Source organism: Telmatherina bonti, assembly GCF_933228915.1.
Source record: "Telmatherina bonti genome assembly, chromosome: 5".
NCBI classification, from domain to species: domain Eukaryota; kingdom Metazoa; phylum Chordata; class Actinopteri; order Atheriniformes; family Telmatherinidae; genus Telmatherina; species Telmatherina bonti.
The window spans coordinates 2,422,345-2,445,962 of NC_136623.1; the positions used below are offsets into that span (position 1 = coordinate 2,422,345).

Below are 23,618 nucleotides of genomic sequence, written 5' to 3' on the forward strand. Positions count from 1 at the left end.
GACTGAATTAGACAAGAATGAGTTGGACTAGAAATAACTGGAGTGGAAGGACTTGGACTGGAGTGACCTGGACGAGAATGAGCTGGACCTGAAATAACAGGACTAAAATGAGCTTGACTAAAATGAACTGGACTAGAATGAACTGGACTGGAATGAGGTGGACTGGAATGAACTGGACTAGAATGAACTAAACTGGAATGAGCTGGACTAGAATGAAAAGCACTAGAATGAATTGGACTGTAGGGAACTGGACGAGAATTAACTGTACTAGAGTGAACTGGAATTGAATGAGGTGGACTAGAATGAACTGGACTACAATGAACTAAACTGGAAAGAGCTGGACTAGAATGAACGGGACTAAAATGAAATGGACTGGAGTGAAATGGACTAGAATGAGCTAGACTAGAATGAAATAGTCTGGAAAGAACTTGAAAAGAATGAACTGGATTAAAATGCACTGGACTAGAATGAACTGGATTAGAACACACTTGAATAGAATAACCTGGATTGGAATGAATTAGCTGGACTATGATGAATTGGATTAGAATGAGCTGGACCAGCATGAACTGGAATAGAAGAAAAGACCGAACTCAAATAGAATGAACCAGACTAGAGTGAACTTGAATAGAATGCACTTGAATAGAGTAAGCTGGACCAGAATGAACGGGACTTGAATGATTTAGACTAGAATGAGCTGGACTAGAATAAAATATAGTGAACTGGAATAGAAAGAACTTGAATAGAATGAGCTGGACTAGAATGAACTTGAATAGAATGACCTGGAATAGAATGAACTTGAATAAAATGAGCTGGAATAGAATGACGTGGACTAGAGAAACTGAAATAGAATGAACTTGAAAAGAATGAGCTGGACTAGAACGAACTGGATTACAATGAGCTGGACTAGATTAAACTGGAATAGAATGAGTTGGACTAGAATGAACTTGAATAGTATGACCTGGACTAGAATGAACTTGAATAGAATGAGCTGGAATAGAATGAACTGGAATAGAATGACCTGGACTAGAATGAAATGGATTAGAATGAGCTGGACTAGAATGAACTTGAATAGAATGACCTGGACTAGAATGAACTTGAATAGAATGACCTGGACTAGAATGAACTGGAATAGAATGAGCTGGAATAGAATGAACTGGAAAAGAATGAACTTGAAAAGAACGAGCTGGACTAAAACAAACTGGAATAGAATGAACTTTAATAGAATGAACTGAAAAAGAATGAACTTGAATAGAATGAGCTGGACTAGAATGAACTTGAATAGAATTAGCTGGACTAGAATGAACTGGAATAAAATGACCTGGACTAGAATGAACTGTACTAGAGTGAACCTGACTAGAATTAACTGTACTAAAGTGAACTGGAATAGAATGAGATGGACTAGAATGAACTGGATTAGAAGGAGCTGGACTAGAATGAACTGGACTAAAATAAACTTGAATAGAATTATCTGGATGAGAATGAACTGGTTTAGAATTAGCCGGACTATAATGAACTTGAAAAGAATTAACTAGAATAGAATGAACCAGACTAGAGTGAACTGGAATAGAATGAGCTGGACTAGAACGAGTTGGATTAGAATGAATTGGACAAGAATTAACTCAACAAAAGTGAACCTAAATAGAATGCACTTGAATAAAATAGGTTGGACAAAAATGAACAGGACTAGAAATAATTTAAGTTGAATGAACTGGATTAGAATGAGCTGGACTAGAATGAATGGGACTAGAATGAATTAGATTAGTATGAGTTGGAGTAGAATTAACTGAACAGGAAGGAATTGGACTGGAGTAACCTGGACTAGAATGAGCTGGACGGGAATCAACTCTGTAGGAATTAATGTGAATAGAATGAGCTGGACCAGAATGAACAGGACTAGAATGAATTGGACTGGAGTGAACTAGACAAGAATGAGCCAGACTAAAAGGAACTGGACTTCAGTGAACTGGAATAGAATGACGTGGACTAGAATGAACTAGACTGGAGCAAACAGGATTTGAATGGGATGGACTAGAATGAAAAGGACTAGAATGGGCTGGACTAGAAGAAACTAGAATTGAATGAGCTATACTAAAATAAATTAGACTGGCATGAACTGGAATTGAATGAGCTGGACTAGAATAAACTGTACTAGAGTGAACTGGAATAGAATGAGATGGACCAGAAAAACTGGAATAAAATGTGCTGGACTAGAATAAACTGGACTGTAGTGAATTGGAATAGAAAGAACTTGAATAGAATGAGCTGGACTAGAATGAACTAGATTAGACTGAGCTGGACTAGAATGAACTGGAATAGAATGAACTTAAAAAGAATGAGCTGGACCAAAACAAACTGGATTAGAATAAACTTGAATAGAATGAACTGGAATAGAATTAGCTGGACTATAATGAATTGGAATAGAATGAACTTAGAATGAGCTGGGCTAGAATGAACTGGAATAGAATGAACTGGAACAGAATGAGCTGGACTAGAATGAACTAGATTAGAATGAGCTGGACTATAATGAACTTGAATAGAATGAGCTAGACTATAATGAACTGGAATAGAAAGAACTTGAATAGAATGAGCTAGACTATAATGAACTGGAATAGAAAGAACTTGAATAGAATGAGCTGGACTAGCAAGAACAGGAATAGAATTAACTTGAAAAGAATCAGCTGGACTAAAACAAACTGGAATAGAATTAACTTGCATAGAATGAACTGGAATAAAATGAGCTGGACTATAATGAATTGGAATAGAATGAACTTAGAATGAGCTGGGCTAGAATGAACTGGAAAAGAATGAACTGGAACAGAATGAGCTGGACTAGAATGAACTAGATTAGAAAGAGCTGGACTAAGATGAGCTTGAATAGAATGAGCTAGACCTTAATGAACTGGAATAGAATGAGCTGGACCATAATGAACTGGAATAGAATGAACTTGAAAAGAATGAGCTGGACTAGCATGAACTTGAATAGAATTAACTGGAATAGAATGAGCTGGACTATAATGAATTGGATTAGAATGAGCTGCACTAGCATGAACTGGAATAGAATGAACTTGAATAGAATGAGCTCGATTAGAATGATCTTGAATAGAATGAACTGGAACAGAATGAGCTGGACTATAATGAACTGGAATAGCATGAACTTGAAAGGAATGAGCTGGACTAAAACAAACTGGAATAGAATGAACTGGAATAGAATGAACATGAATAGAATGAGCTGTTCTAGAATGAACTGGAAGAAAATGAGCTGGACTAGAATGAACTTGAATAGAATGAGCTGGACTAGAACGAACTGGAATAGAATTAAATTGAAAAGAATGAGCTGGACTAGAATGAACTGGAATAGAATGAACTTGGATTGAATGAGCTGGATTAGAATGAATTTGAATAGAATGAGCTGGACTAGAATGAACTAGAATATAGAATGACCTGGACTAGAATTAACTGTACTTGAGTTAACTGGACTAGAATTAACTGTACTAAAGTAAACTGGAATAGAATGAGATGGACCAGAAAAACTGGAATAAAATGAGCTTTATTAGAATGTAATTGAGAAGAATTAAATTGAACAGAACAAACTGGAATAAAATGAAATTTAATAGAATGACCTGGACTAGGATGAACTGGAACAGAATGAGCTGGACTAGCATGAACTGGAATAGAATTAACTTGAAAAGAATAAGCTGAACTAGAATGAACTTGACTAGAATTAACTTGAATAGAGTGAACTGGGATAGAATTAGCTGGACTATAATGAAGTGGGTTAGAATGAGCTGGACGAGCATGAACTGGAATAAAATGAACCTGAAAAGAATGAGCTGGATTAGAATAAACTGGACTATAGTGAACTGGAATAGAAAGAACTTGAATAGAATTAACTTGAAAAGAATGAACTGGAAAAGAATGAGCTGGTCTATAATGAAGTGGATTAGAATGAGCTGGACAAGCATGAACTGGACAAGAATGAACTTGAAAAGAATGAGCTGGATTAGAATGAACTTGAATAGAATGAGCTGGACTAGAATGAACTGGAATAGAATGAACTTGAAAAGAATGACCTGGAATAAAATGAACTTGAATAGAATGACCTGGATTAGAATGAACTTGAATAGAATGAGCTGGACTAGAATGAACTGGAATACAATGAACTAGAAAAGAATGACCTGGACTAGAATGAACTGGAATAGAATAAACTGTAAAAGAATGAGCTGGACTAGCATGAACTTAAATAGAATAAGATGGACTAAAACAAACTGGATTAGAATGAACTTTAATAGAATGAACTGGAATAGAATGAGCTGGACTATAATGAATTGGACTAGAATGAGCTGGACTAGCATGAACTGGAATAGAATGAACTTAGAATGAGCTGGGCTAGAATGAACTGGAATAGAATGAACTGGAACAGAATGAGCTGGACTAGCATGAACTGGAATAGAATGAACTTGAAAAGAATGAGCTGGACTAGAATGAATTGGATTAGAATGACCTGGACTAGCATGAACTGGAATAGAATGAACTTGAACAGAATGAGCTGGACTAGAATGAACTGGAATAGAATGAACTTGAATAGAATGAGCTCGGCTAGAATGAACTGGAATAGAATGAGCTGGACTAGAATGAACTTGAATAGAATTAAATTTAAAAGATGAAAGCATGAGCTGGACTAGAATTAACTGGATTACACTGAGCTGGACTAGAATGAAATGGACTAGAATGAACTTGAATAGAATGAGCTGGACTAGAATGAACTGGAGTAGAATGAGATGGACCAGAAAAACTAGAATAAAATGAGCTGGACTAGAATAAAATGGACTATAGTGAACTGGACTAGAAAGAACTTGAATAGAATTAACTGGAAAAGAATGAACTGGAATAGAATGAGCTGGACTATAATGAAGTGGATTAGAATGAGCTGGACGAGCATGAACTGGACAAGAATGAACTTGAAAAGAATTACCTGGATTAGAATGAACTTGAATAGAATGAGCTGGACTAGAATGAACTGGAATAGAATGAACTTGAAAAGAATGACCTGGACTAGAATGAACTTGAATAAAATGAGCTGGACTAGCATGAACTGGAGTAGAATGAACTTAGAATGAGCTGGGCTAGAATGAACTGGAATAGAATGAACTGGAATAGAATGAGCTGGACTAGCATCAACTGGAATAGAATGAACTTGAAAAGAATGAGCTGGACTAGAATGAATTGGATTAGAATGACCTGGACTAGCATGAACTGGAATAGAATGAACTTGAACAGAATGAGCTGGACTAGAATGAACTGGAATAGAATGAACTTGAATAGAATGAGCTCGGCAAGAATGAACTGGAATAGAATTAGCTGGACTAGAATGAACTTGAATAGAATTAAATTTAAAAGAATGAAAGCATGAGCTGGACCAGAATTAACTGGATTACACTGAGCTGGACTAGAATGAAATGGACTAGAATGAACTTGAATAGAATGAGCTGGACTAGCATGAACTGGAATAGAATGAACTTGAAAAGAATGAGCTGGACTAGAATTAACTGTACTAGAGTGAAATGGAATAGGATGAGATGGAACAGAAAAACTGGAATAAAATGAGCTGGACTACAATAAACTGGACTATAGTGAACTGGAATGGAAAGAACTTGATTAGAATGAACTGGACTAGCATGAATTGGAATAAAATGAACCTGAAAAGAATGAGCTGGATTAGAATGAACTATCCTAGAGTGAACTGGAAAATAATGAGATGGACCAGAAAAACTGCAATAAAATGGGCTGGACTAGAATAAACTGGACTATAGTGAACTGGAATAGAAAGAACTTGAATAGAATTAACTTGAAAAGAATGAACTGGAAAAGAATGAGCTGAACTATAATGAAGTGGATTAGAATGAGCTGGACTAGCATGAACTGGAATAGAATGAACTGGAAAAGAATGAGCTGGACTAGAATGAACTGGATTAGAATGAGCTGGATTCGACAAAACTGGAATAGAAAGAGCTGGACTAGAATGAACTTGAATAGAATGAGCTGGACTAGAATGAACTGGAATAGAATGAACTGTAAAAGAATGAGCTGGACTAGCATGAAGTGGAATAGAATGGACTTGAAAAGAATGAGCTGGACTACAATGAACTTGAATAGAATAAGATGGACTAAAACAAACTGGATTAGAATGAACTTTAATAGAATGAACTGGAATAGAATGAGCTGGACTATAATGAATTGGACTAGAATGAGCTGGACTAGCATGAACTGGAATAGAATGAACTTAGAATGAGCTGGACTAGAATGAACTGGAATAGAATGAACTGGAACAGAATGAGCTGGACTACCATGAACTGGAATAGAATGAACAATAAAAGAATGAGCTGGACTAGAATGAATTGGATTAGAATGACCTGGACTAGCATGAACTGGAATAGAATGAACGTGAACAGATTGAGCTGGACTAGAATGAACTGGAATAGAATGAACTTGAATAGAATGAGCTTGGCTAGAATGAACTTGAACAGAATGAGCTGGACTAGAATGAACTTGAATAGAATTAAATTTAAAAGAATGAAAGCATGAGCTGGACCAAAATTAACTGGATTACACTGAGCTGGACTAGAATGAAACGGATTAGAATGAACTTGAATAGAATGAGCTGGACTAGCATGAACTGGAATAGAATGAGCTGGACTAGAATGAACTGGATTAGAATGGGATGGACCAGAAAAACTGGAATAAAATGAGCTGGACTAGAATAAACTGGACTATAGTGAACTGGACTAGAAAGAACTTGAATAGAATTAACTTGAAAAGAATGAACTGGAATAGAATGAGCTGGACTATAATGAAGTGGATTAGAATGAGCTGGATGAGCATGAACTGGAATAGAATGAACTTGAAAAGAATGAGCTGGACTAGAATGAACTGGATTAGAATGAGCTGGATTGGACAAAACTGGAATAGAATGAGCTGGACTAGAATGAACTTGAAAAGAATGACCTGGATTAGAATGAACTTGAATAGAATGAGCTGGACTAGAATGAACTGGAATAGAATGAACTTGAAAAGAATGACCTGGACTAGAATGAACTTGAATAAAATGAGCTGGACTAGCATGAACTGGAGTAGAATGAACTTGAAAAGAATGAGCTGGATTAGAATGAACTGGACTAGAATGACCTTGATTGGACTTAACTGGAATAGAATGAGCTGGACTAGAATGAACTTGAATAGAATGACCTGGATTAGAATGAACTTGAATAGAATGAGCTGGACTAGCATGAACTGGAATAGAATGAACTTGAATAGAATGAGCTGGACTAGAATGAACTGGATTAGAATGGGATGGACCAGAAAAACTGGAATAAAATGAGCTGGACTAGAATAAACTGGACTATGGTGAACTGGACTAGAAAGAACTTGAATAGAATTAACTTGAAAAGAATGAACTGGAATAGAATGAGCTGGACTATAATGAAGTGGATTAGAATGAGCTGGACGAGCATGAACTGGAATATAATGAACTTGAAAAGAATGAGCTGGATTAGAATGAACTGGATTAGAATGAGCTGGATTGGACAAAACTGGAATAGAATGAGCTGGACTAGAATGAACTTGAAAAGAATGACCTGGATTAGAATGAACTTGAATAGAATGAGCTGGACTAGAATGAACTGGAATAGAATGAACTTTAAAAGAATGACCTGGACTAGAATGAACTTGAATAGAATGACCTGGATTAGAATGAACTTGAATAGAATGAGCTGGACTAGCATGAACTGGAATAGAATGAACTTGAATAGAATGAGCTGGACTAGAATGAACTGGATTAGAATGGGATGGACCAGAAAAACTGGAATAAAATGAGCTGGACTAGAATAAACTGGACTATAGTGAACTGGACTAGAAAGAACTTGAATAGAATTAACTTGAAAAGAATTAACTGGAATAGAATGAGCTGGACTATAATGAAGTGGATTAGAATGAGCTGGATGAGCATGAACTGGACAAGAATGAACTTGAAAAGAATGAGCTGGACTAGAATGAACTGGATTAGAATGAGCTGGATTGGACAAAACTGGAATAGAATGAGCTGGACTAGAATGAACTTGAAAAGAATGACCTGGATTAGAATGAACTTGAATAGAATGAGCTGGACTAGAATGAACTGGAATAGAATGAACTTGAAAAGAATGACCTGGACTAGAATGAACTTGAATAAAATGAGCTGGACTAGCATGAACTGGAGTAGAATGAACTTGAAAAGAATGAGCTGGATTAGAATGAACTGGACTAGAATGACCTTGATTGGACTTAACTGGAATAGAATGAGCTGGACTAGAATGAACTTGAATAGAATGACCTGGATTAGAATGAACTTGAATAGAATGAGCTGGACTAGCATGAACTGGAATAGAATGAACTTGAATAGAATGAGCTGGACTAGAATGAACTGGATTAGAATGGGATGGACCAGAAAAACTGGAATAAAATGAGCTGGACTAGAATAAACTGGACTATGGTGAACTGGACTAGAAAGAACTTGAATAGAATTAACTTGAAAAGAATGAACTGGAATAGAATGAGCTGGACTATAATGAAGTGGATTAGAATGAGCTGGACGAGCATGAACTGGAATATAATGAACTTGAAAAGAATGAGCTGGATTAGAATGAACTGGATTAGAATGAGCTGGATTGGACAAAACTGGAATAGAATGAGCTGGACTAGAATGAACTTGAATAGAATGACCTGGATTAGAATGAACTTGAATAGAATGAGCTGGACTAGCATGAACTGGAATAGAATGAACTTGAATAGAATGAGCTGGACTAGAATGAACTGGATTAGAATGGGATGGACCAGAAAAACTGGAATAAAATGAGCTGGACTAGAATAAACTGGACTATAGTGAACTGGACTAGAAAGAACTTGAATAGAATTAACTTGAAAAGAATTAACTGGAATAGAATGAGCTGGACTATAATGAAGTGGATTAGAATGAGCTGGATGAGCATGAACTGGACAAGAATGAACTTGAAAAGAATGAGCTGGACTAGAATGAACTGGATTAGAATGAGCTGGATTGGACAAAACTGGAATAGAATGAGCTGGACTAGAATGAACTTGAAAAGAATGACCTGGATTAGAATGAACTTGAATAGAATGAGCTGGACTAGAATGAACTGGAATAGAATGAACTTTAAAAGAATGACCTGGACTAGAATGAACTTGAATAAAATGAGCTGGACTAGCATGAACTGGAGTAGAATGAACTTAGAATGAGCTGGGCTAGAATGAACTGGAATAGAATTAACTTCAATAGAATGAATTGGAATAGAATTAGCTGGACCATAATGAAGTGTATCAGAATGAGCTGGGCGAGCATGAACTGGAATAAAATGAATTTGAAAAGAATGAGCTGGATTAGAATGAACTGTACTAGAGTGAACTGGACTAGAATGAGATGGACCAGAAAAACTGGAGTAGGATGAGCTGGACTAGAATGAACTGTACTAGAGTGAACTGGAATAGGATGAGATGGAACAGAAAAACTGGAATAAAATGAGCTGGACTACAATAAACTGGACTATAGTGAACTGGAATAGAAAGAACTTGATTAGAATGAACTGGACTAGCATGAATTGGAATAAAATGAACCTGAAAAGAATGAGCTGGATTAGAATGAACTGTCCTAGAGTGAACTGGAAAATAATGAGATGGACCAGAAAAACTGCAATAAAATGGGCTGGACTAGAATAAACTGGACTATAGTGAACTGGAATAGAAAGAACTTGAATAGAATTAACTTGAAAAGAATGAACTGGAAAAGAATTAGCTGAACTATAATGAAGTGGATTAGAATGAGTTGGACTAGCATGAACTGGAATAGAATGAACTTGAAAAGAATGAGCTGGACTAGAATGAATTGGATTAGAATGACCTGGACTAGCATGAACTGGAATAGAATGAACTTGAACAGAATGAGCTGGACTAGAATGAACTGGAATAGAATGAACTTGAATAGAATGAGCTGGATTAGAATGAACTGGATTAGAATGAGCTGGATTCGACTAAACTGGAATAGAAAGAGCTGGACTAGAATGAACTTGAATAGAATGAGCTGGACTAGAATTAACTGGAATAGAATGAACTTGAAAAGAATGAGCTGGACTAGAATGAACTGGATTAGAATGAGCTGGATTCGACTAAACTGGAATAGAAAGAGCTAGACTTGAATGAACTTGAATAGAATGAGCTGGACTAGAATGAACTGGAATAGAATGAACTGTAAAAGAATGAGCTGGACTAGCATGAACTGGAATAGAATGGACTTGAAAAGAATGAGCTGGACTACAATGAACTTGAATAGAATAAGATGGACTAAAACAAACTCGATTAGAATGAACTTTAATAGAATGAACTGGAATAGAATGAACTGGAACAGAATGAGCTGGACTAGCAATAACTGGAATAGAATGAACTTGAAAAGAATGAGCTGGACTAGAATGAATTGGATTAGAATGACCTGGACTAGCATGAACTGGAATAGAATGAACTTGAAAAGAATGAGCTGGACTAGAATGAACTGGAATAGAATGAGATGGACCAGAAAAACTGGAATAAAATGAGCTGGACTAGAATAAACTGGACTAGAATGAACTTGAATAGAATGAGCTGGACTAGCATGAACTGGAATAGAATGAACTTGAAAAGAATGAGCTGGACTAGAATGAACTGGATTAGAATGAGATGGACCAGAAAAACTGGAATAAAATGAGCTGGACTAGAATAAACTGGACTATAGTGAACTGGACTAGAAAGAACTTGAATAGAATTAACTTGAAAAGAATGAACTGGAATAGAATGAGCTGGACTATAATGAAGTGGATTAGAATGAGCTGGATGAGCATGAACTGGACAAGAATGAACTTGAAAAGAATGACCTGGATTAGAATGAACTTGAATAGAATGAGCTGGACTAGAACGAACTTGAATAGAATGAACTTTAAAAGAATGACCTGGACTAGAATGAACTTGAATAAAATGAGCTGGACTAGCATGAACTGGAGTAGAATGAACTTAGAATGAGCTGGGCTAGAATGAACTGGAATAGAATTAACTTCAATAGAATGAACTGGAATAGAATTAGCTGGACCATAATGAAGTGTATCAGAATGAGCTGGGCGAGCATGAACTGGAATAGAATGAACTTGAAAAGAATGAGCTGGACTAGAACAAACTGGAATAGAATGAACTTGAATAGAATGAACTGGAAGAGAATGAGCTGAACTAGAATTAGCTGGCCTTGAATGAAATGGATTAGAATGAACTGGAATAAAATGAGCTGGACTAGAACAAACTGGAATAGAATGAACTTGAAAAGAATGAGCTGGACTAGAATGACCTTGAATAGAATGAACTGGAATAGAATGAGCTGAACTAGAATTAGCTGGCCTTGAATGAAATGGATTAGAATGAACTGGAATAGAATGAGCTGGACTATAATGAAGTGGATTAGAATGAGCTGGACGAGCATGAACTGGAATATAATGAACTTGAAAAGAATGAGCTGGATTAGAATGAACTGGATTAGAATGAGCTGGATTGGACAAAACTGGAATAGAATGAGCTGGACTAGAATGAACTTGAAAAGAATGACCTGGATTAGAATGAACTTGAATAGAATGACCTGGACTAGAATGAACTGGACTATAGTGAACTGGACTAGAAAGAACTTGAATAGAATTAACTTGAAAAGAATGAACTGGAATAGAATGAGCTGGACTATAATGAAGTGGATTAGAATGAGCTGGATGAGCATGAACTGGACAAGAATGAACTTGAAAAGAATGACCTGGATTAGAATGAACTTGAATAGAATGAGCTGGACTAGAACGAACTTGAATAGAATGAACTTTAAAAGAATGACCTGGACTAGAATGAACTTGAATAGAATGAGCTGGACTAGAATGAACTGGATTAGAATGGGAAGGACCAGAAAAACTGGAATAAAATGAGCTGGACTAGAATAAACTGGACTATAGTGAACTGGACTAGAAAGAACTTGAATAGAATTAACTTGAAAAGAATGAACTGGAATAGAATGAGCTGGACTATAATGAAGTGGATTAGAATGAGCTGGATGAGCATGAACTGGACAAGAATGAACTTGAAAAGAATGAGCTGGACTAGAATGAACTGGATTAGAATGAGCTGGATTGGACAAAACTGGAATAGAATGAGCTGGACTAGAATGAACTTGAAAAGAATGAGCTGGACTAGAATGACCTTGAATAGAATGAACTGGAATAGAATGAACTTGAAAAGAATGAGCTGGACTAGAATGAACTGGAATAGAATGAGATGGACCAGAAAAACTGGAATAAAATGAGCTGGACTAGAATAAACTGGACTAGAATGAACTTGAATAGAATGAGCTGGACTAGCATGAACTGGAATAGAATGAACTTGAAAAGAATGAGCTGGACTAGAATGAACTGGATTAGAATGAGATGGACCAGAAAAACTGGAATAAAATGAGCTGGACTAGAATAAACTGGACTATAGTGAACTGGACTAGAAAGAACTTGAATAGAATTAACTTGAAAAGAATGAACTGGAATAGAATGAGCTGGACTATAATGAAGTGGATTAGAATGAGCTGGATGAGCATGAACTGGACAAGAATGAACTTGAAAAGAATGACCTGGATTAGAATGAACTTGAATAGAATGAGCTGGACTAGAACGAACTTGAATAGAATGAACTTTAAAAGAATGACCTGGACTAGAATGAACTTGAATAAAATGAGCTGGACTAGCATGAACTGGAGTAGAATGAACTTAGAATGAGCTGGGCTAGAATGAACTGGAATAGAATTAACTTCAATAGAATGAACTGGAATAGAATTAGCTGGACCATAATGAAGTGTATCAGAATGAGCTGGGCGAGCATGAACTGGAATAGAATGAACTTGAAAAGAATGAGCTGGACTAGAACAAACTGGAATAGAATGAACTTGAATAGAATGAACTGGAATAGAATGAGCTGAACTAGAATTAGCTGGCCTTGAATGAAATGGATTAGAATGAACTGGAATAAAATGAGCTGGACTAGAACAAACTGGAATAGAATGAACTTGAAAAGAATGAGCTGGACTAGAATGACCTTGAATAGAATGAACTGGAATAGAATGAGCTGAACTAGAATTAGCTGGCCTTGAATGAAATGGATTAGAATGAACTGGAATAGAATGAGCTGGACTATAATGAAGTGGATTAGAATGAGCTGGACGAGCATGAACTGGAATATAATGAACTTGAAAAGAATGAGCTGGATTAGAATGAACTGGATTAGAATGAGCTGGATTGGACAAAACTGGAATAGAATGAGCTGGACTAGAATGAACTTGAAAAGAATGACCTGGATTAGAATGAACTTGAATAGAATGACCTGGACTAGAATGAACTGGACTATAGTGAACTGGACTAGAAAGAACTTGAATAGAATTAACTTGAAAAGAATGAACTGGAATAGAATGAGCTGGACTATAATGAAGTGGATTAGAATGAGCTGGATGAGCATGAACTGGACAAGAATGAACTTGAAAAGAATGACCTGGATTAGAATGAACTTGAATAGAATGAGCTGGACTAGAACGAACTTGAATAGAATGAACTTTAAAAGAATGAGCTGGACTAGAATGAATTGGATTAGAATGACCTGGACTAGCATGAACTGGAATAGAATGAACGTGAACAGATTGAGCTGGACTAGAATGAACTGGAATAGAATGAACTTGAATAGAATGAGCTTGGCTAGAATGAACTTGAACAGAATGAGCTGGACTAGAATGAACTTGAATAGAATTAAATTTAAAAGAATGAAAGCATGAGCTGGACCAAAATTAACTGGATTACACTGAGCTGGACTAGAATGAAACGGATTAGAATGAACTTGAATAGAATGAGCTGGACTAGCATGAACTGGAATAGAATGAGCTGGACTAGAATGAACTGGATTAGAATGGGATGGACCAGAAAAACTGGAATAAAATGAGCTGGACTAGAATAAACTGGACTATAGTGAACTGGACTAGAAAGAACTTGAATAGAATTAACTTGAAAAGAATGAACTGGAATAGAATGAGCTGGACTATAATGAAGTGGATTAGAATGAGCTGGATGAGCATGAACTGGAATAGAATGAACTTGAAAAGAATGAGCTGGACTAGAATGAACTGGATTAGAATGAGCTGGATTGGACAAAACTGGAATAGAATGAGCTGGACTAGAATGAACTTGAAAAGAATGACCTGGATTAGAATGAACTTGAATAGAATGAGCTGGACTAGAATGAACTGGAATAGAATGAACTTGAAAAGAATGACCTGGACTAGAATGAACTTGAATAAAATGAGCTGGACTAGCATGAACTGGAGTAGAATGAACTTGAAAAGAATGAGCTGGATTAGAATGAACTGGACTAGAATGACCTTGATTGGACTTAACTGGAATAGAATGAGCTGGACTAGAATGAACTTGAATAGAATGACCTGGATTAGAATGAACTTGAATAGAATGAGCTGGACTAGCATGAACTGGAATAGAATGAACTTGAATAGAATGAGCTGGACTAGAATGAACTGGATTAGAATGGGATGGACCAGAAAAACTGGAATAAAATGAGCTGGACTAGAATAAACTGGACTATGGTGAACTGGACTAGAAAGAACTTGAATAGAATTAACTTGAAAAGAATGAACTGGAATAGAATGAGCTGGACTATAATGAAGTGGATTAGAATGAGCTGGACGAGCATGAACTGGAATATAATGAACTTGAAAAGAATGAGCTGGATTAGAATGAACTGGATTAGAATGAGCTGGATTGGACAAAACTGGAATAGAATGAGCTGGACTAGAATGAACTTGAAAAGAATGACCTGGATTAGAATGAACTTGAATAGAATGAGCTGGACTAGAATGAACTGGAATAGAATGAACTTTAAAAGAATGACCTGGACTAGAATGAACTTGAATAGAATGACCTGGATTAGAATGAACTTGAATAGAATGAGCTGGACTAGCATGAACTGGAATAGAATGAACTTGAATAGAATGAGCTGGACTAGAATGAACTGGATTAGAATGGGATGGACCAGAAAAACTGGAATAAAATGAGCTGGACTAGAATAAACTGGACTATAGTGAACTGGACTAGAAAGAACTTGAATAGAATTAACTTGAAAAGAATGAACTGGAATAGAATGAGCTGGACTATAATGAAGTGGATTAGAATGAGCTGGATGAGCATGAACTGGACAAGAATGAACTTGAAAAGAATGAGCTGGACTAGAATGAACTGGATTAGAATGAGCTGGATTGGACAAAACTGGAATAGAATGAGCTGGACTAGAATGAACTTGAAAAGAATGACCTGGATTAGAATGAACTTGAATAGAATGAGCTGGACTAGAATGAACTGGAATAGAATGAACTTGAAAAGAATGACCTGGACTAGAATGAACTTGAATAAAATGAGCTGGACTAGCATGAACTGGAGTAGAATGAACTTGAAAAGAATGAGCTGGATTAGAATGAACTGGACTAGAATGACCTTGATTGGACTTAACTGGAATAGAATGAGCTGGACTAGAATGAACTTGAATAGAATGACCTGGATTAGAATGAACTTGAATAGAATGAGCTGGACTAGCATGAACTGGAATAGAATGAACTTGAATAGAATGAGCTGGACTAGAATGAACTGGATTAGAATGGGATGGACCAGAAAAACTGGAATAAAATGAGCTGGACTAGAATAAACTGGACTATGGTGAACTGGACTAGAAAGAACTTGAATAGAATTAACTTGAAAAGAATGAACTGGAATAGAATGAGCTGGACTATAATGAAGTGGATTAGAATGAGCTGGACGAGCATGAACTGGAATATAATGAACTTGAAAAGAATGAGCTGGATTAGAATGAACTGGATTAGAATGAGCTGGATTGGACAAAACTGGAAAAGAATGAGCTGGACTAGAATGAACTTGAAAAGAATGACCTGGATTAGAATGAACTTGAATAGAATGAGCTGGACTAGAATGAACTGGAATAGAATGAACTTGAAAAGAATGACCTGGACTAGAATGAACTTGAATAGAATGACCTGGATTAGAATGAACTTGAATAGAATGAGCTGGACTAGCATGAACTGGAATAGAATGAACTTGAATAGAATGAGCTGGACTAGAATGAACTGGATTAGAATGGGATGGACCAGAAAAACTGGAATAAAATGAGCTGGACTAGAATAAACTGGACTATAGTGAACTGGACTAGAAAGAACTTGAATAGAATTAACTTGAAAAGAATTAACTGGAATAGAATGAGCTGGACTATAATGAAGTGGATTAGAATGAGCTGGATGAGCATGAACTGGACAAGAATGAACTTGAAAAGAATGAGCTGGACTAGAATGAACTGGATTAGAATGAGCTGGATTGGACAAAACTGGAATAGAATGAGCTGGACTAGAATGAACTTGAAAAGAATGACCTGGATTAGAATGAACTTGAATAGAATGAGCTGGACTAGAATGAACTGGAATAGAATGAACTTTAAAAGAATGACCTGGACTAGAATGAACTTGAATAAAATGAGCTGGACTAGCATGAACTGGAGTAGAATGAACTTAGAATGAGCTGGGCTAGAATGAACTGGAATAGAATTAACTTCAATAGAATGAATTGGAATAGAATTAGCTGGACCATAATGAAGTGTATCAGAATGAGCTGGGCGAGCATGAACTGGAATAAAATGAATTTGAAAAGAATGAGCTGGATTAGAATGAACTGTACTAGAGTGAACTGGACTAGAATGAGATGGACCAGAAAAACTGGAGTAGGATGAGCTGGACTAGAATGAACTGTACTAGAGTGAACTGGAATAGGATGAGATGGAACAGAAAAACTGGAATAAAATGAGCTGGACTACAATAAACTGGACTATAGTGAACTGGAATAGAAAGAACTTGATTAGAATGAACTGGACTAGCATGAATTGGAATAAAATGAACCTGAAAAGAATGAGCTGGATTAGAATGAACTGTCCTAGAGTGAACTGGAAAATAATGAGATGGACCAGAAAAACTGCAATAAAATGGGCTGGACTAGAATAAACTGGACTATAGTGAACTGGAATAGAAAGAACTTGAATAGAATTAACTTGAAAAGAATGAACTGGAAAAGAATTAGCTGAACTATAATGAAGTGGATTAGAATGAGTTGGACTAGCATGAACTGGAATAGAATGAACTTGAAAAGAATGAGCTGGACTAGAATGAATTGGATTAGAATGACCTGGACTAGCATGAACTGGAATAGAATGAACTTGAACAGAATGAGCTGGACTAGAATGAACTGGAATAGAATGAACTTGAATAGAATGAGCTGGATTAGAATGAACTGGATTAGAATGAGCTGGATTCGACTAAACTGGAATAGAAAGAGCTGGACTAGAATGAACTTGAATAGAATGAGCTGGACTAGAATTAACTGGAATAGAATGAACTTGAAAAGAATGAGCTGGACTAGAATGAACTGGATTAGAATGAGCTGGATTCGACTAAACTGGAATAGAAAGAGCTAGACTTGAATGAACTTGAATAGAATGAGCTGGACTAGAATGAACTGGAATAGAATGAACTGTAAAAGAATGAGCTGGACTAGCATGAACTGGAATAGAATGGACTTGAAAAGAATGAGCTGGACTACAATGAACTTGAATAGAATAAGATGGACTAAAACAAACTCGATTAGAATGAACTTTAATAGAATGAACTGGAATAGAATGAACTGGAACAGAATGAGCTGGACTAGCAATAACTGGAATAGAATGAACTTGAAAAGAATGAGCTGGACTAGAATGAATTGGATTAGAATGACCTGGACTAGCATGAACTGGAATAGAATGAACTTGAAAAGAATGAGCTGGACTAGAATGAACTGGAATAGAATGAGATGGACCAGAAAAACTGGAATAAAATGAGCTGGACTAGAATAAACTGGACTAGAATGAACTTGAATAGAATGAGCTGGACTAGCATGAACTGGAATAGAATGAACTTGAAAAGAATGAGCTGGACTAGAATGAACTGGATTAGAATGAGATGGACCAGAAAAACTGGAATAAAATGAGCTGGACTAGAATAAACTGGACTATAGTGAACTGGACTAGAAAGAACTTGAATAGAATTAACTTGAAAAGAATGAACTGGAATAGAATGAGCTGGACTATAATGAAGTGGATTAGAATGAGCTGGATGAGCATGAACTGGACAAGAATGAACTTGAAAAGAATGACCTGGATTAGAATGAACTTGAATAGAATGAGCTGGACTAGAACGAACTTGAATAGAATGAACTTTAAAAGAATGACCTGGACTAGAATGAACTTGAATAAAATGAGCTGGACTAGCATGAACTGGAGTAGAATGAACTTAGAATGAGCTGGGCTAGAATGAACTGGAATAGAATTAACTTCAATAGAATGAACTGGAATAGAATTAGCTGGACCATAATGAAGTGTATCAGAATGAGCTGGGCGAGCATGAACTGGAATAGAATGAACTTGAAAAGAATGAGCTGGACTAGAACAAACTGGAATAGAATGAACTTGAATAGAATGAACTGGAATAGAATGAGCTGAACTAGAATTAGCTGGCCTTGAATGAAATGGATTAGAATGAACTGGAATAAAATGAGCTGGACTAGAACAAACTGGAATAGAATGAACTTGAAAAGAATGAGCTGGACTAGAATGACCTTGAATAGAATGAACTGGAATAGAATGAGCTGAACTAGAATTAGCTGGCCTTGAATGAAATGGATTAGAATGAACTGGAATAGAATGAGCTGGACTATAATGAAGTGGATTAGAATGAGCTGGACGAGCATGAACTGGAATATAATGAACTTGAAAAGAATGAGCTGGATTAGAATGAACTGGATTAGAATGAGCTGGATTGGACAAAACTGGAATAGAATGAGCTGGACTAGAATGAACTTGAAAAGAATGACCTGGATTAGAATGAACTTGAATAGAATGACCTGGACTAGAATGAACTGGACTATAGTGAACTGGACTAGAAAGAACTTGAATAGAATTAACTTGAAAAGAATGAACTGGAATAGAATGAGCTGGACTATAATGAAGTGGATTAGAATGAGCTGGATGAGCATGAACTGGACAAGAATGAACTTGAAAAGAATGACCTGGATTAGAATGAACTTGAATAGAATGAGCTGGACTAGAACGAACTTGAATAGAATGAACTTTAAAAGAATGACCTGGACTAGAATGAACTTGAATAGAATGAGCTGGACTAGAATGAACTGGATTAGAATGGGAAGGACCAGAAAAACTGGAATAAAATGAGCTGGACTAGAATAAACTGGACTATAGTGAACTGGACTAGAAAGAACTTGAATAGAATTAACTTGAAAAGAATGAACTGGAATAGAATGAGCTGGACTATAATGAAGTGGATTAGAATGAGCTGGATGAGCATGAACTGGACAAGAATGAACTTGAAAAGAATGAGCTGGACTAGAATGAACTGGATTAGAATGAGCTGGATTGAACAAAACTGGAATAGAATGAGCTGGACTAGAATGAACTTGAAAAGAATGAGCTGGACTAGAATGACCTTGAATAGAATGAACTGGAATAGAATGAACTTGAAAAGAATGAGCTGGACTAGAATGAACTGGAATAGAATGAGATGGACCAGAAAAACTGGAATAAAATGAGCTGGACTAGAATAAACTGGACTAGAATGAACTTGAATAGAATGAGCTGGACTAGCATGAACTGGAATAGAATGAACTTGAAAAGAATGAGCTGGACTAGAATGAACTGGATTAGAATGAGATGGACCAGAAAAACTGGAATAAAATGAGCTGGACTAGAATAAACTGGACTATAGTGAACTGGACTAGAAAGAACTTGAATAGAATTAACTTGAAAAGAATGAACTGGAATAGAATGAGCTGGACTATAATGAAGTGGATTAGAATGAGCTGGATGAGCATGAACTGGACAAGAATGAACTTGAAAAGAATGACCTGGATTAGAATGAACTTGAATAGAATGAGCTGGACTAGAACGAACTTGAATAGAATGAACTTTAAAAGAATGACCTGGACTAGAATGAACTTGAATAAAATGAGCTGGACTAGCATGAACTGGAGTAGAATGAACTTAGAATGAGCTGGGCTAGAATGAACTGGAATAGAATTAACTTCAATAGAATGAACTGGAATAGAATTAGCTGGACCATAATGAAGTGTATCAGAATGAGCTGGGCGAGCATGAACTGGAATAGAATGAACTTGAAAAGAATGAGCTGGACTAGAACAAACTGGAATAGAATGAACTTGAATAGAATGAACTGGAATAGAATGAGCTGAACTAGAATTAGCTGGCCTTGAATGAAATGGATTAGAATGAACTGGAATAAAATGAGCTGGACTAGAACAAACTGGAATAGAATGAACTTGAAAAGAATGAGCTGGACTAGAATGACCTTGAATAGAATGAACTGGAATAGAATGAGCTGAACTAGAATTAGCTGGCCTTGAATGAAATGGATTAGAATGAACTGGAATAGAATGAGCTGGACTATAATGAAGTGGATTAGAATGAGCTGGACGAGCATGAACTGGAATATAATGAACTTGAAAAGAATGAGCTGGATTAGAATGAACTGGATTAGAATGAGCTGGATTGGACAAAACTGGAATAGAATGAGCTGGACTAGAATGAACTTGAAAAGAATGACCTGGATTAGAATGAACTTGAATAGAATGACCTGGACTAGAATGAACTGGACTATAGTGAACTGGACTAGAAAGAACTTGAATAGAATTAACTTGAAAAGAATGAACTGGAATAGAATGAGCTGGACTATAATGAAGTGGATTAGAATGAGCTGGATGAGCATGAACTGGACAAGAATGAACTTGAAAAGAATGACCTGGATTAGAATGAACTTGAATAGAATGAGCTGGACTAGAACGAACTTGAATAGAATGAACTTTAAAAGAATGACCTGGACTAGAATGAACTTGAATAGAATGAGCTGGACTAGAATGAACTGGATTAGAATGGGATGGACCAGAAAAACTGGAATAAAATGAGCTGGACTAGAATAAACTGGACTATAGTGAACTGGACTAGAAAGAACTTGAATAGAATTAACTTGAAAAGAATGAACTGGAATAGAATGAGCTGGACTATAATGAAGTGGATTAGAATGAGCTGGATGAGCATGAACTGGACAAGAATGAACTTGAAAAGAATGAGCTGGACTAGAATGAACTGGATTAGAATGAGCTGGATTGGACAAAACTGGAATAGAATGAGCTGGACTAGAATGAACTTGAAAAGAATGACCTGGATTAGAATGAACTTGAATAGAATGAGCTGGACTAGCATGAACTGGAATAGAATGAACTTGAATAGAATGAGCTGGACTAGAATGAACTGGATTAGAATGAGATGGACCAGAAAAACTGGAATAAAATGAGCTGGACTAGAATAAACTGGACTATGGTGAACTGGACTAGAAAGAACTTGAATAGAATTAACTTGAAAAGAATGAACTGGAATAGAATGAGCTGGACTATAATGAAGTGGATTAGAATGAGCTGGACGAGCATGAACTGGAATATAATGAACTTGAAAAGAATGAGCTGGATTAGAATGAACTGGATTAGAATGAGCTGGATTGGACAAAACTGGAATAGAATGAGCTGGACTAGAATGAACTTGAAAAGAATGACCTGGATTAGAATGAACTTGAATAGAATGACCTGGACTAGAATGAACTGGACTATAGTGAACTGGACTAGAAAGAACTTGAATAGAATTAACTTGAAAAGAATGAACTGGAATAGAATGAGCTGGACTATAATGAAGTGGATTAGAATGAGCTGGATGAGCATGAACTGGACAAGAATGAACTTGAAAAGAATGACCTGGATTAGAATGAACTTGAATAGAATGAGCTGGACTAGAACGAACTTGAATAGAATGAACTTTAAAAGAATGACCTGGACTAGAATGAACTTGAATAGAATGAGCTGGACTAGAATGAACTGGATTAGAATGGGAAGGACCAGAAAAACTGGAATAAAATGAGCTGGACTAGAATAAACTGGACTATAGTGAACTGGACTAGAAAGAACTTGAATAGAATTAACTTGAAAAGAATGAACTGGAAGAGAATGAGCTGGACTATAATGAAGTGGATTAGAATGAGCTGGATGAGCATGAACTGGACAAGAATGAACTTGAAAAGAATGAGCTGGACTAGAATGAACTGGATTAGAATGAGCTGGATTGGACAGAACTGGAATAGAATGAGCTGGACTAGAATGAACTTGAAAAGAATGAGCTGGACTAGAATGACCTTGAATAGAATGAACTGGAATAGAATGAGCTGAACTAGAATTAGCTGGCCTTGAATGAAATGGATTAGAATGAACTGGAATAGAATGAGCTGGACTATAATGAAGTGGATTAGAATGAGCTGGACGAGCATGAACTGGAATATAATGAACTTGAAAAGAATGAGCTGGATTAGAATGAACTGGATTAGAATGAGCTGGATTGGACAAAACTGGAATAGAATGAGCTGGACTAGAATGAACTTGAAAAGAATGACCTGGATTAGAATGAACTTGAATAGAATGACCTGGACTAGAATGAACTGGACTATAGTGAACTGGACTAGAAAGAACTTGAATAGAATTAACTTGAAAAGAATGAACTGGAATAGAATGAGCTGGACTATAATGAAGTGGATTAGAATGAGCTGGATGAGCATGAACTGGACAAGAATGAACTTGAAAAGAATGACCTGGATTAGAATGAACTTGAATAGAATGAGCTGGACTAGAACGAACTTGAATAGAATGAACTTTAAAAGAATGACCTGGACTAGAATGAACTTGAATAGAATGAGCTGGACTAGAATGAACTGGATTAGAATGGGAAGGACCAGAAAAACTGGAATAAAATGAGCTGGACTAGAATAAACTGGACTATAGTGAACTGGACTAGAAAGAACTTGAATAGAATTAACTTGAAAAGAATGAACTGGAATAGAATGAGCTGGACTATAATGAAGTGGATTAGAATGAGCTGGATGAGCATGAACTGGACAAGAATGAACTTGAAAAGAATGAGCTGGACTAGAATGAACTGGATTAGAATGAGCTGGATTGGACAAAACTGGAATAGAATGAGCTGGACTAGAATGAACTTGAAAAGAATGAGCTGGACTAGAATGACCTTGAATAGAATGAACTGGAATAGAATGAGCTGAACTAGAATTAGCTGGCCTTGAATGAAATGGATTAGAATGAACTGGAATAGAATGAGCTGGACTATAATGAAGTGGATTAGAATGAGCTGGACGAGCATGAACTGGAATATAATGAACTTGAAAAGAATGAGCTGGATTAGAATGAACTGGATTAGAATGAGCTGGATTGGACAAAACTGGAATAGAATGAGCTGGACTAGAATGAACTTGAAAAGAA

At 36.4% G+C, this 23,618-nt stretch overlaps 1 protein-coding gene across 1 annotated transcript in view; it reads right to left on the reverse strand.

The window, feature by feature from the left end:
* The window catches only part of myo1eb (myosin IEb), a gene marked incomplete at both ends in the record, with an annotated part of 133,905 nt that overhangs the window by 91,558 nt on the left and 18,729 nt on the right, over positions 1-23,618 (reverse strand). The window lies entirely within an intron of this gene.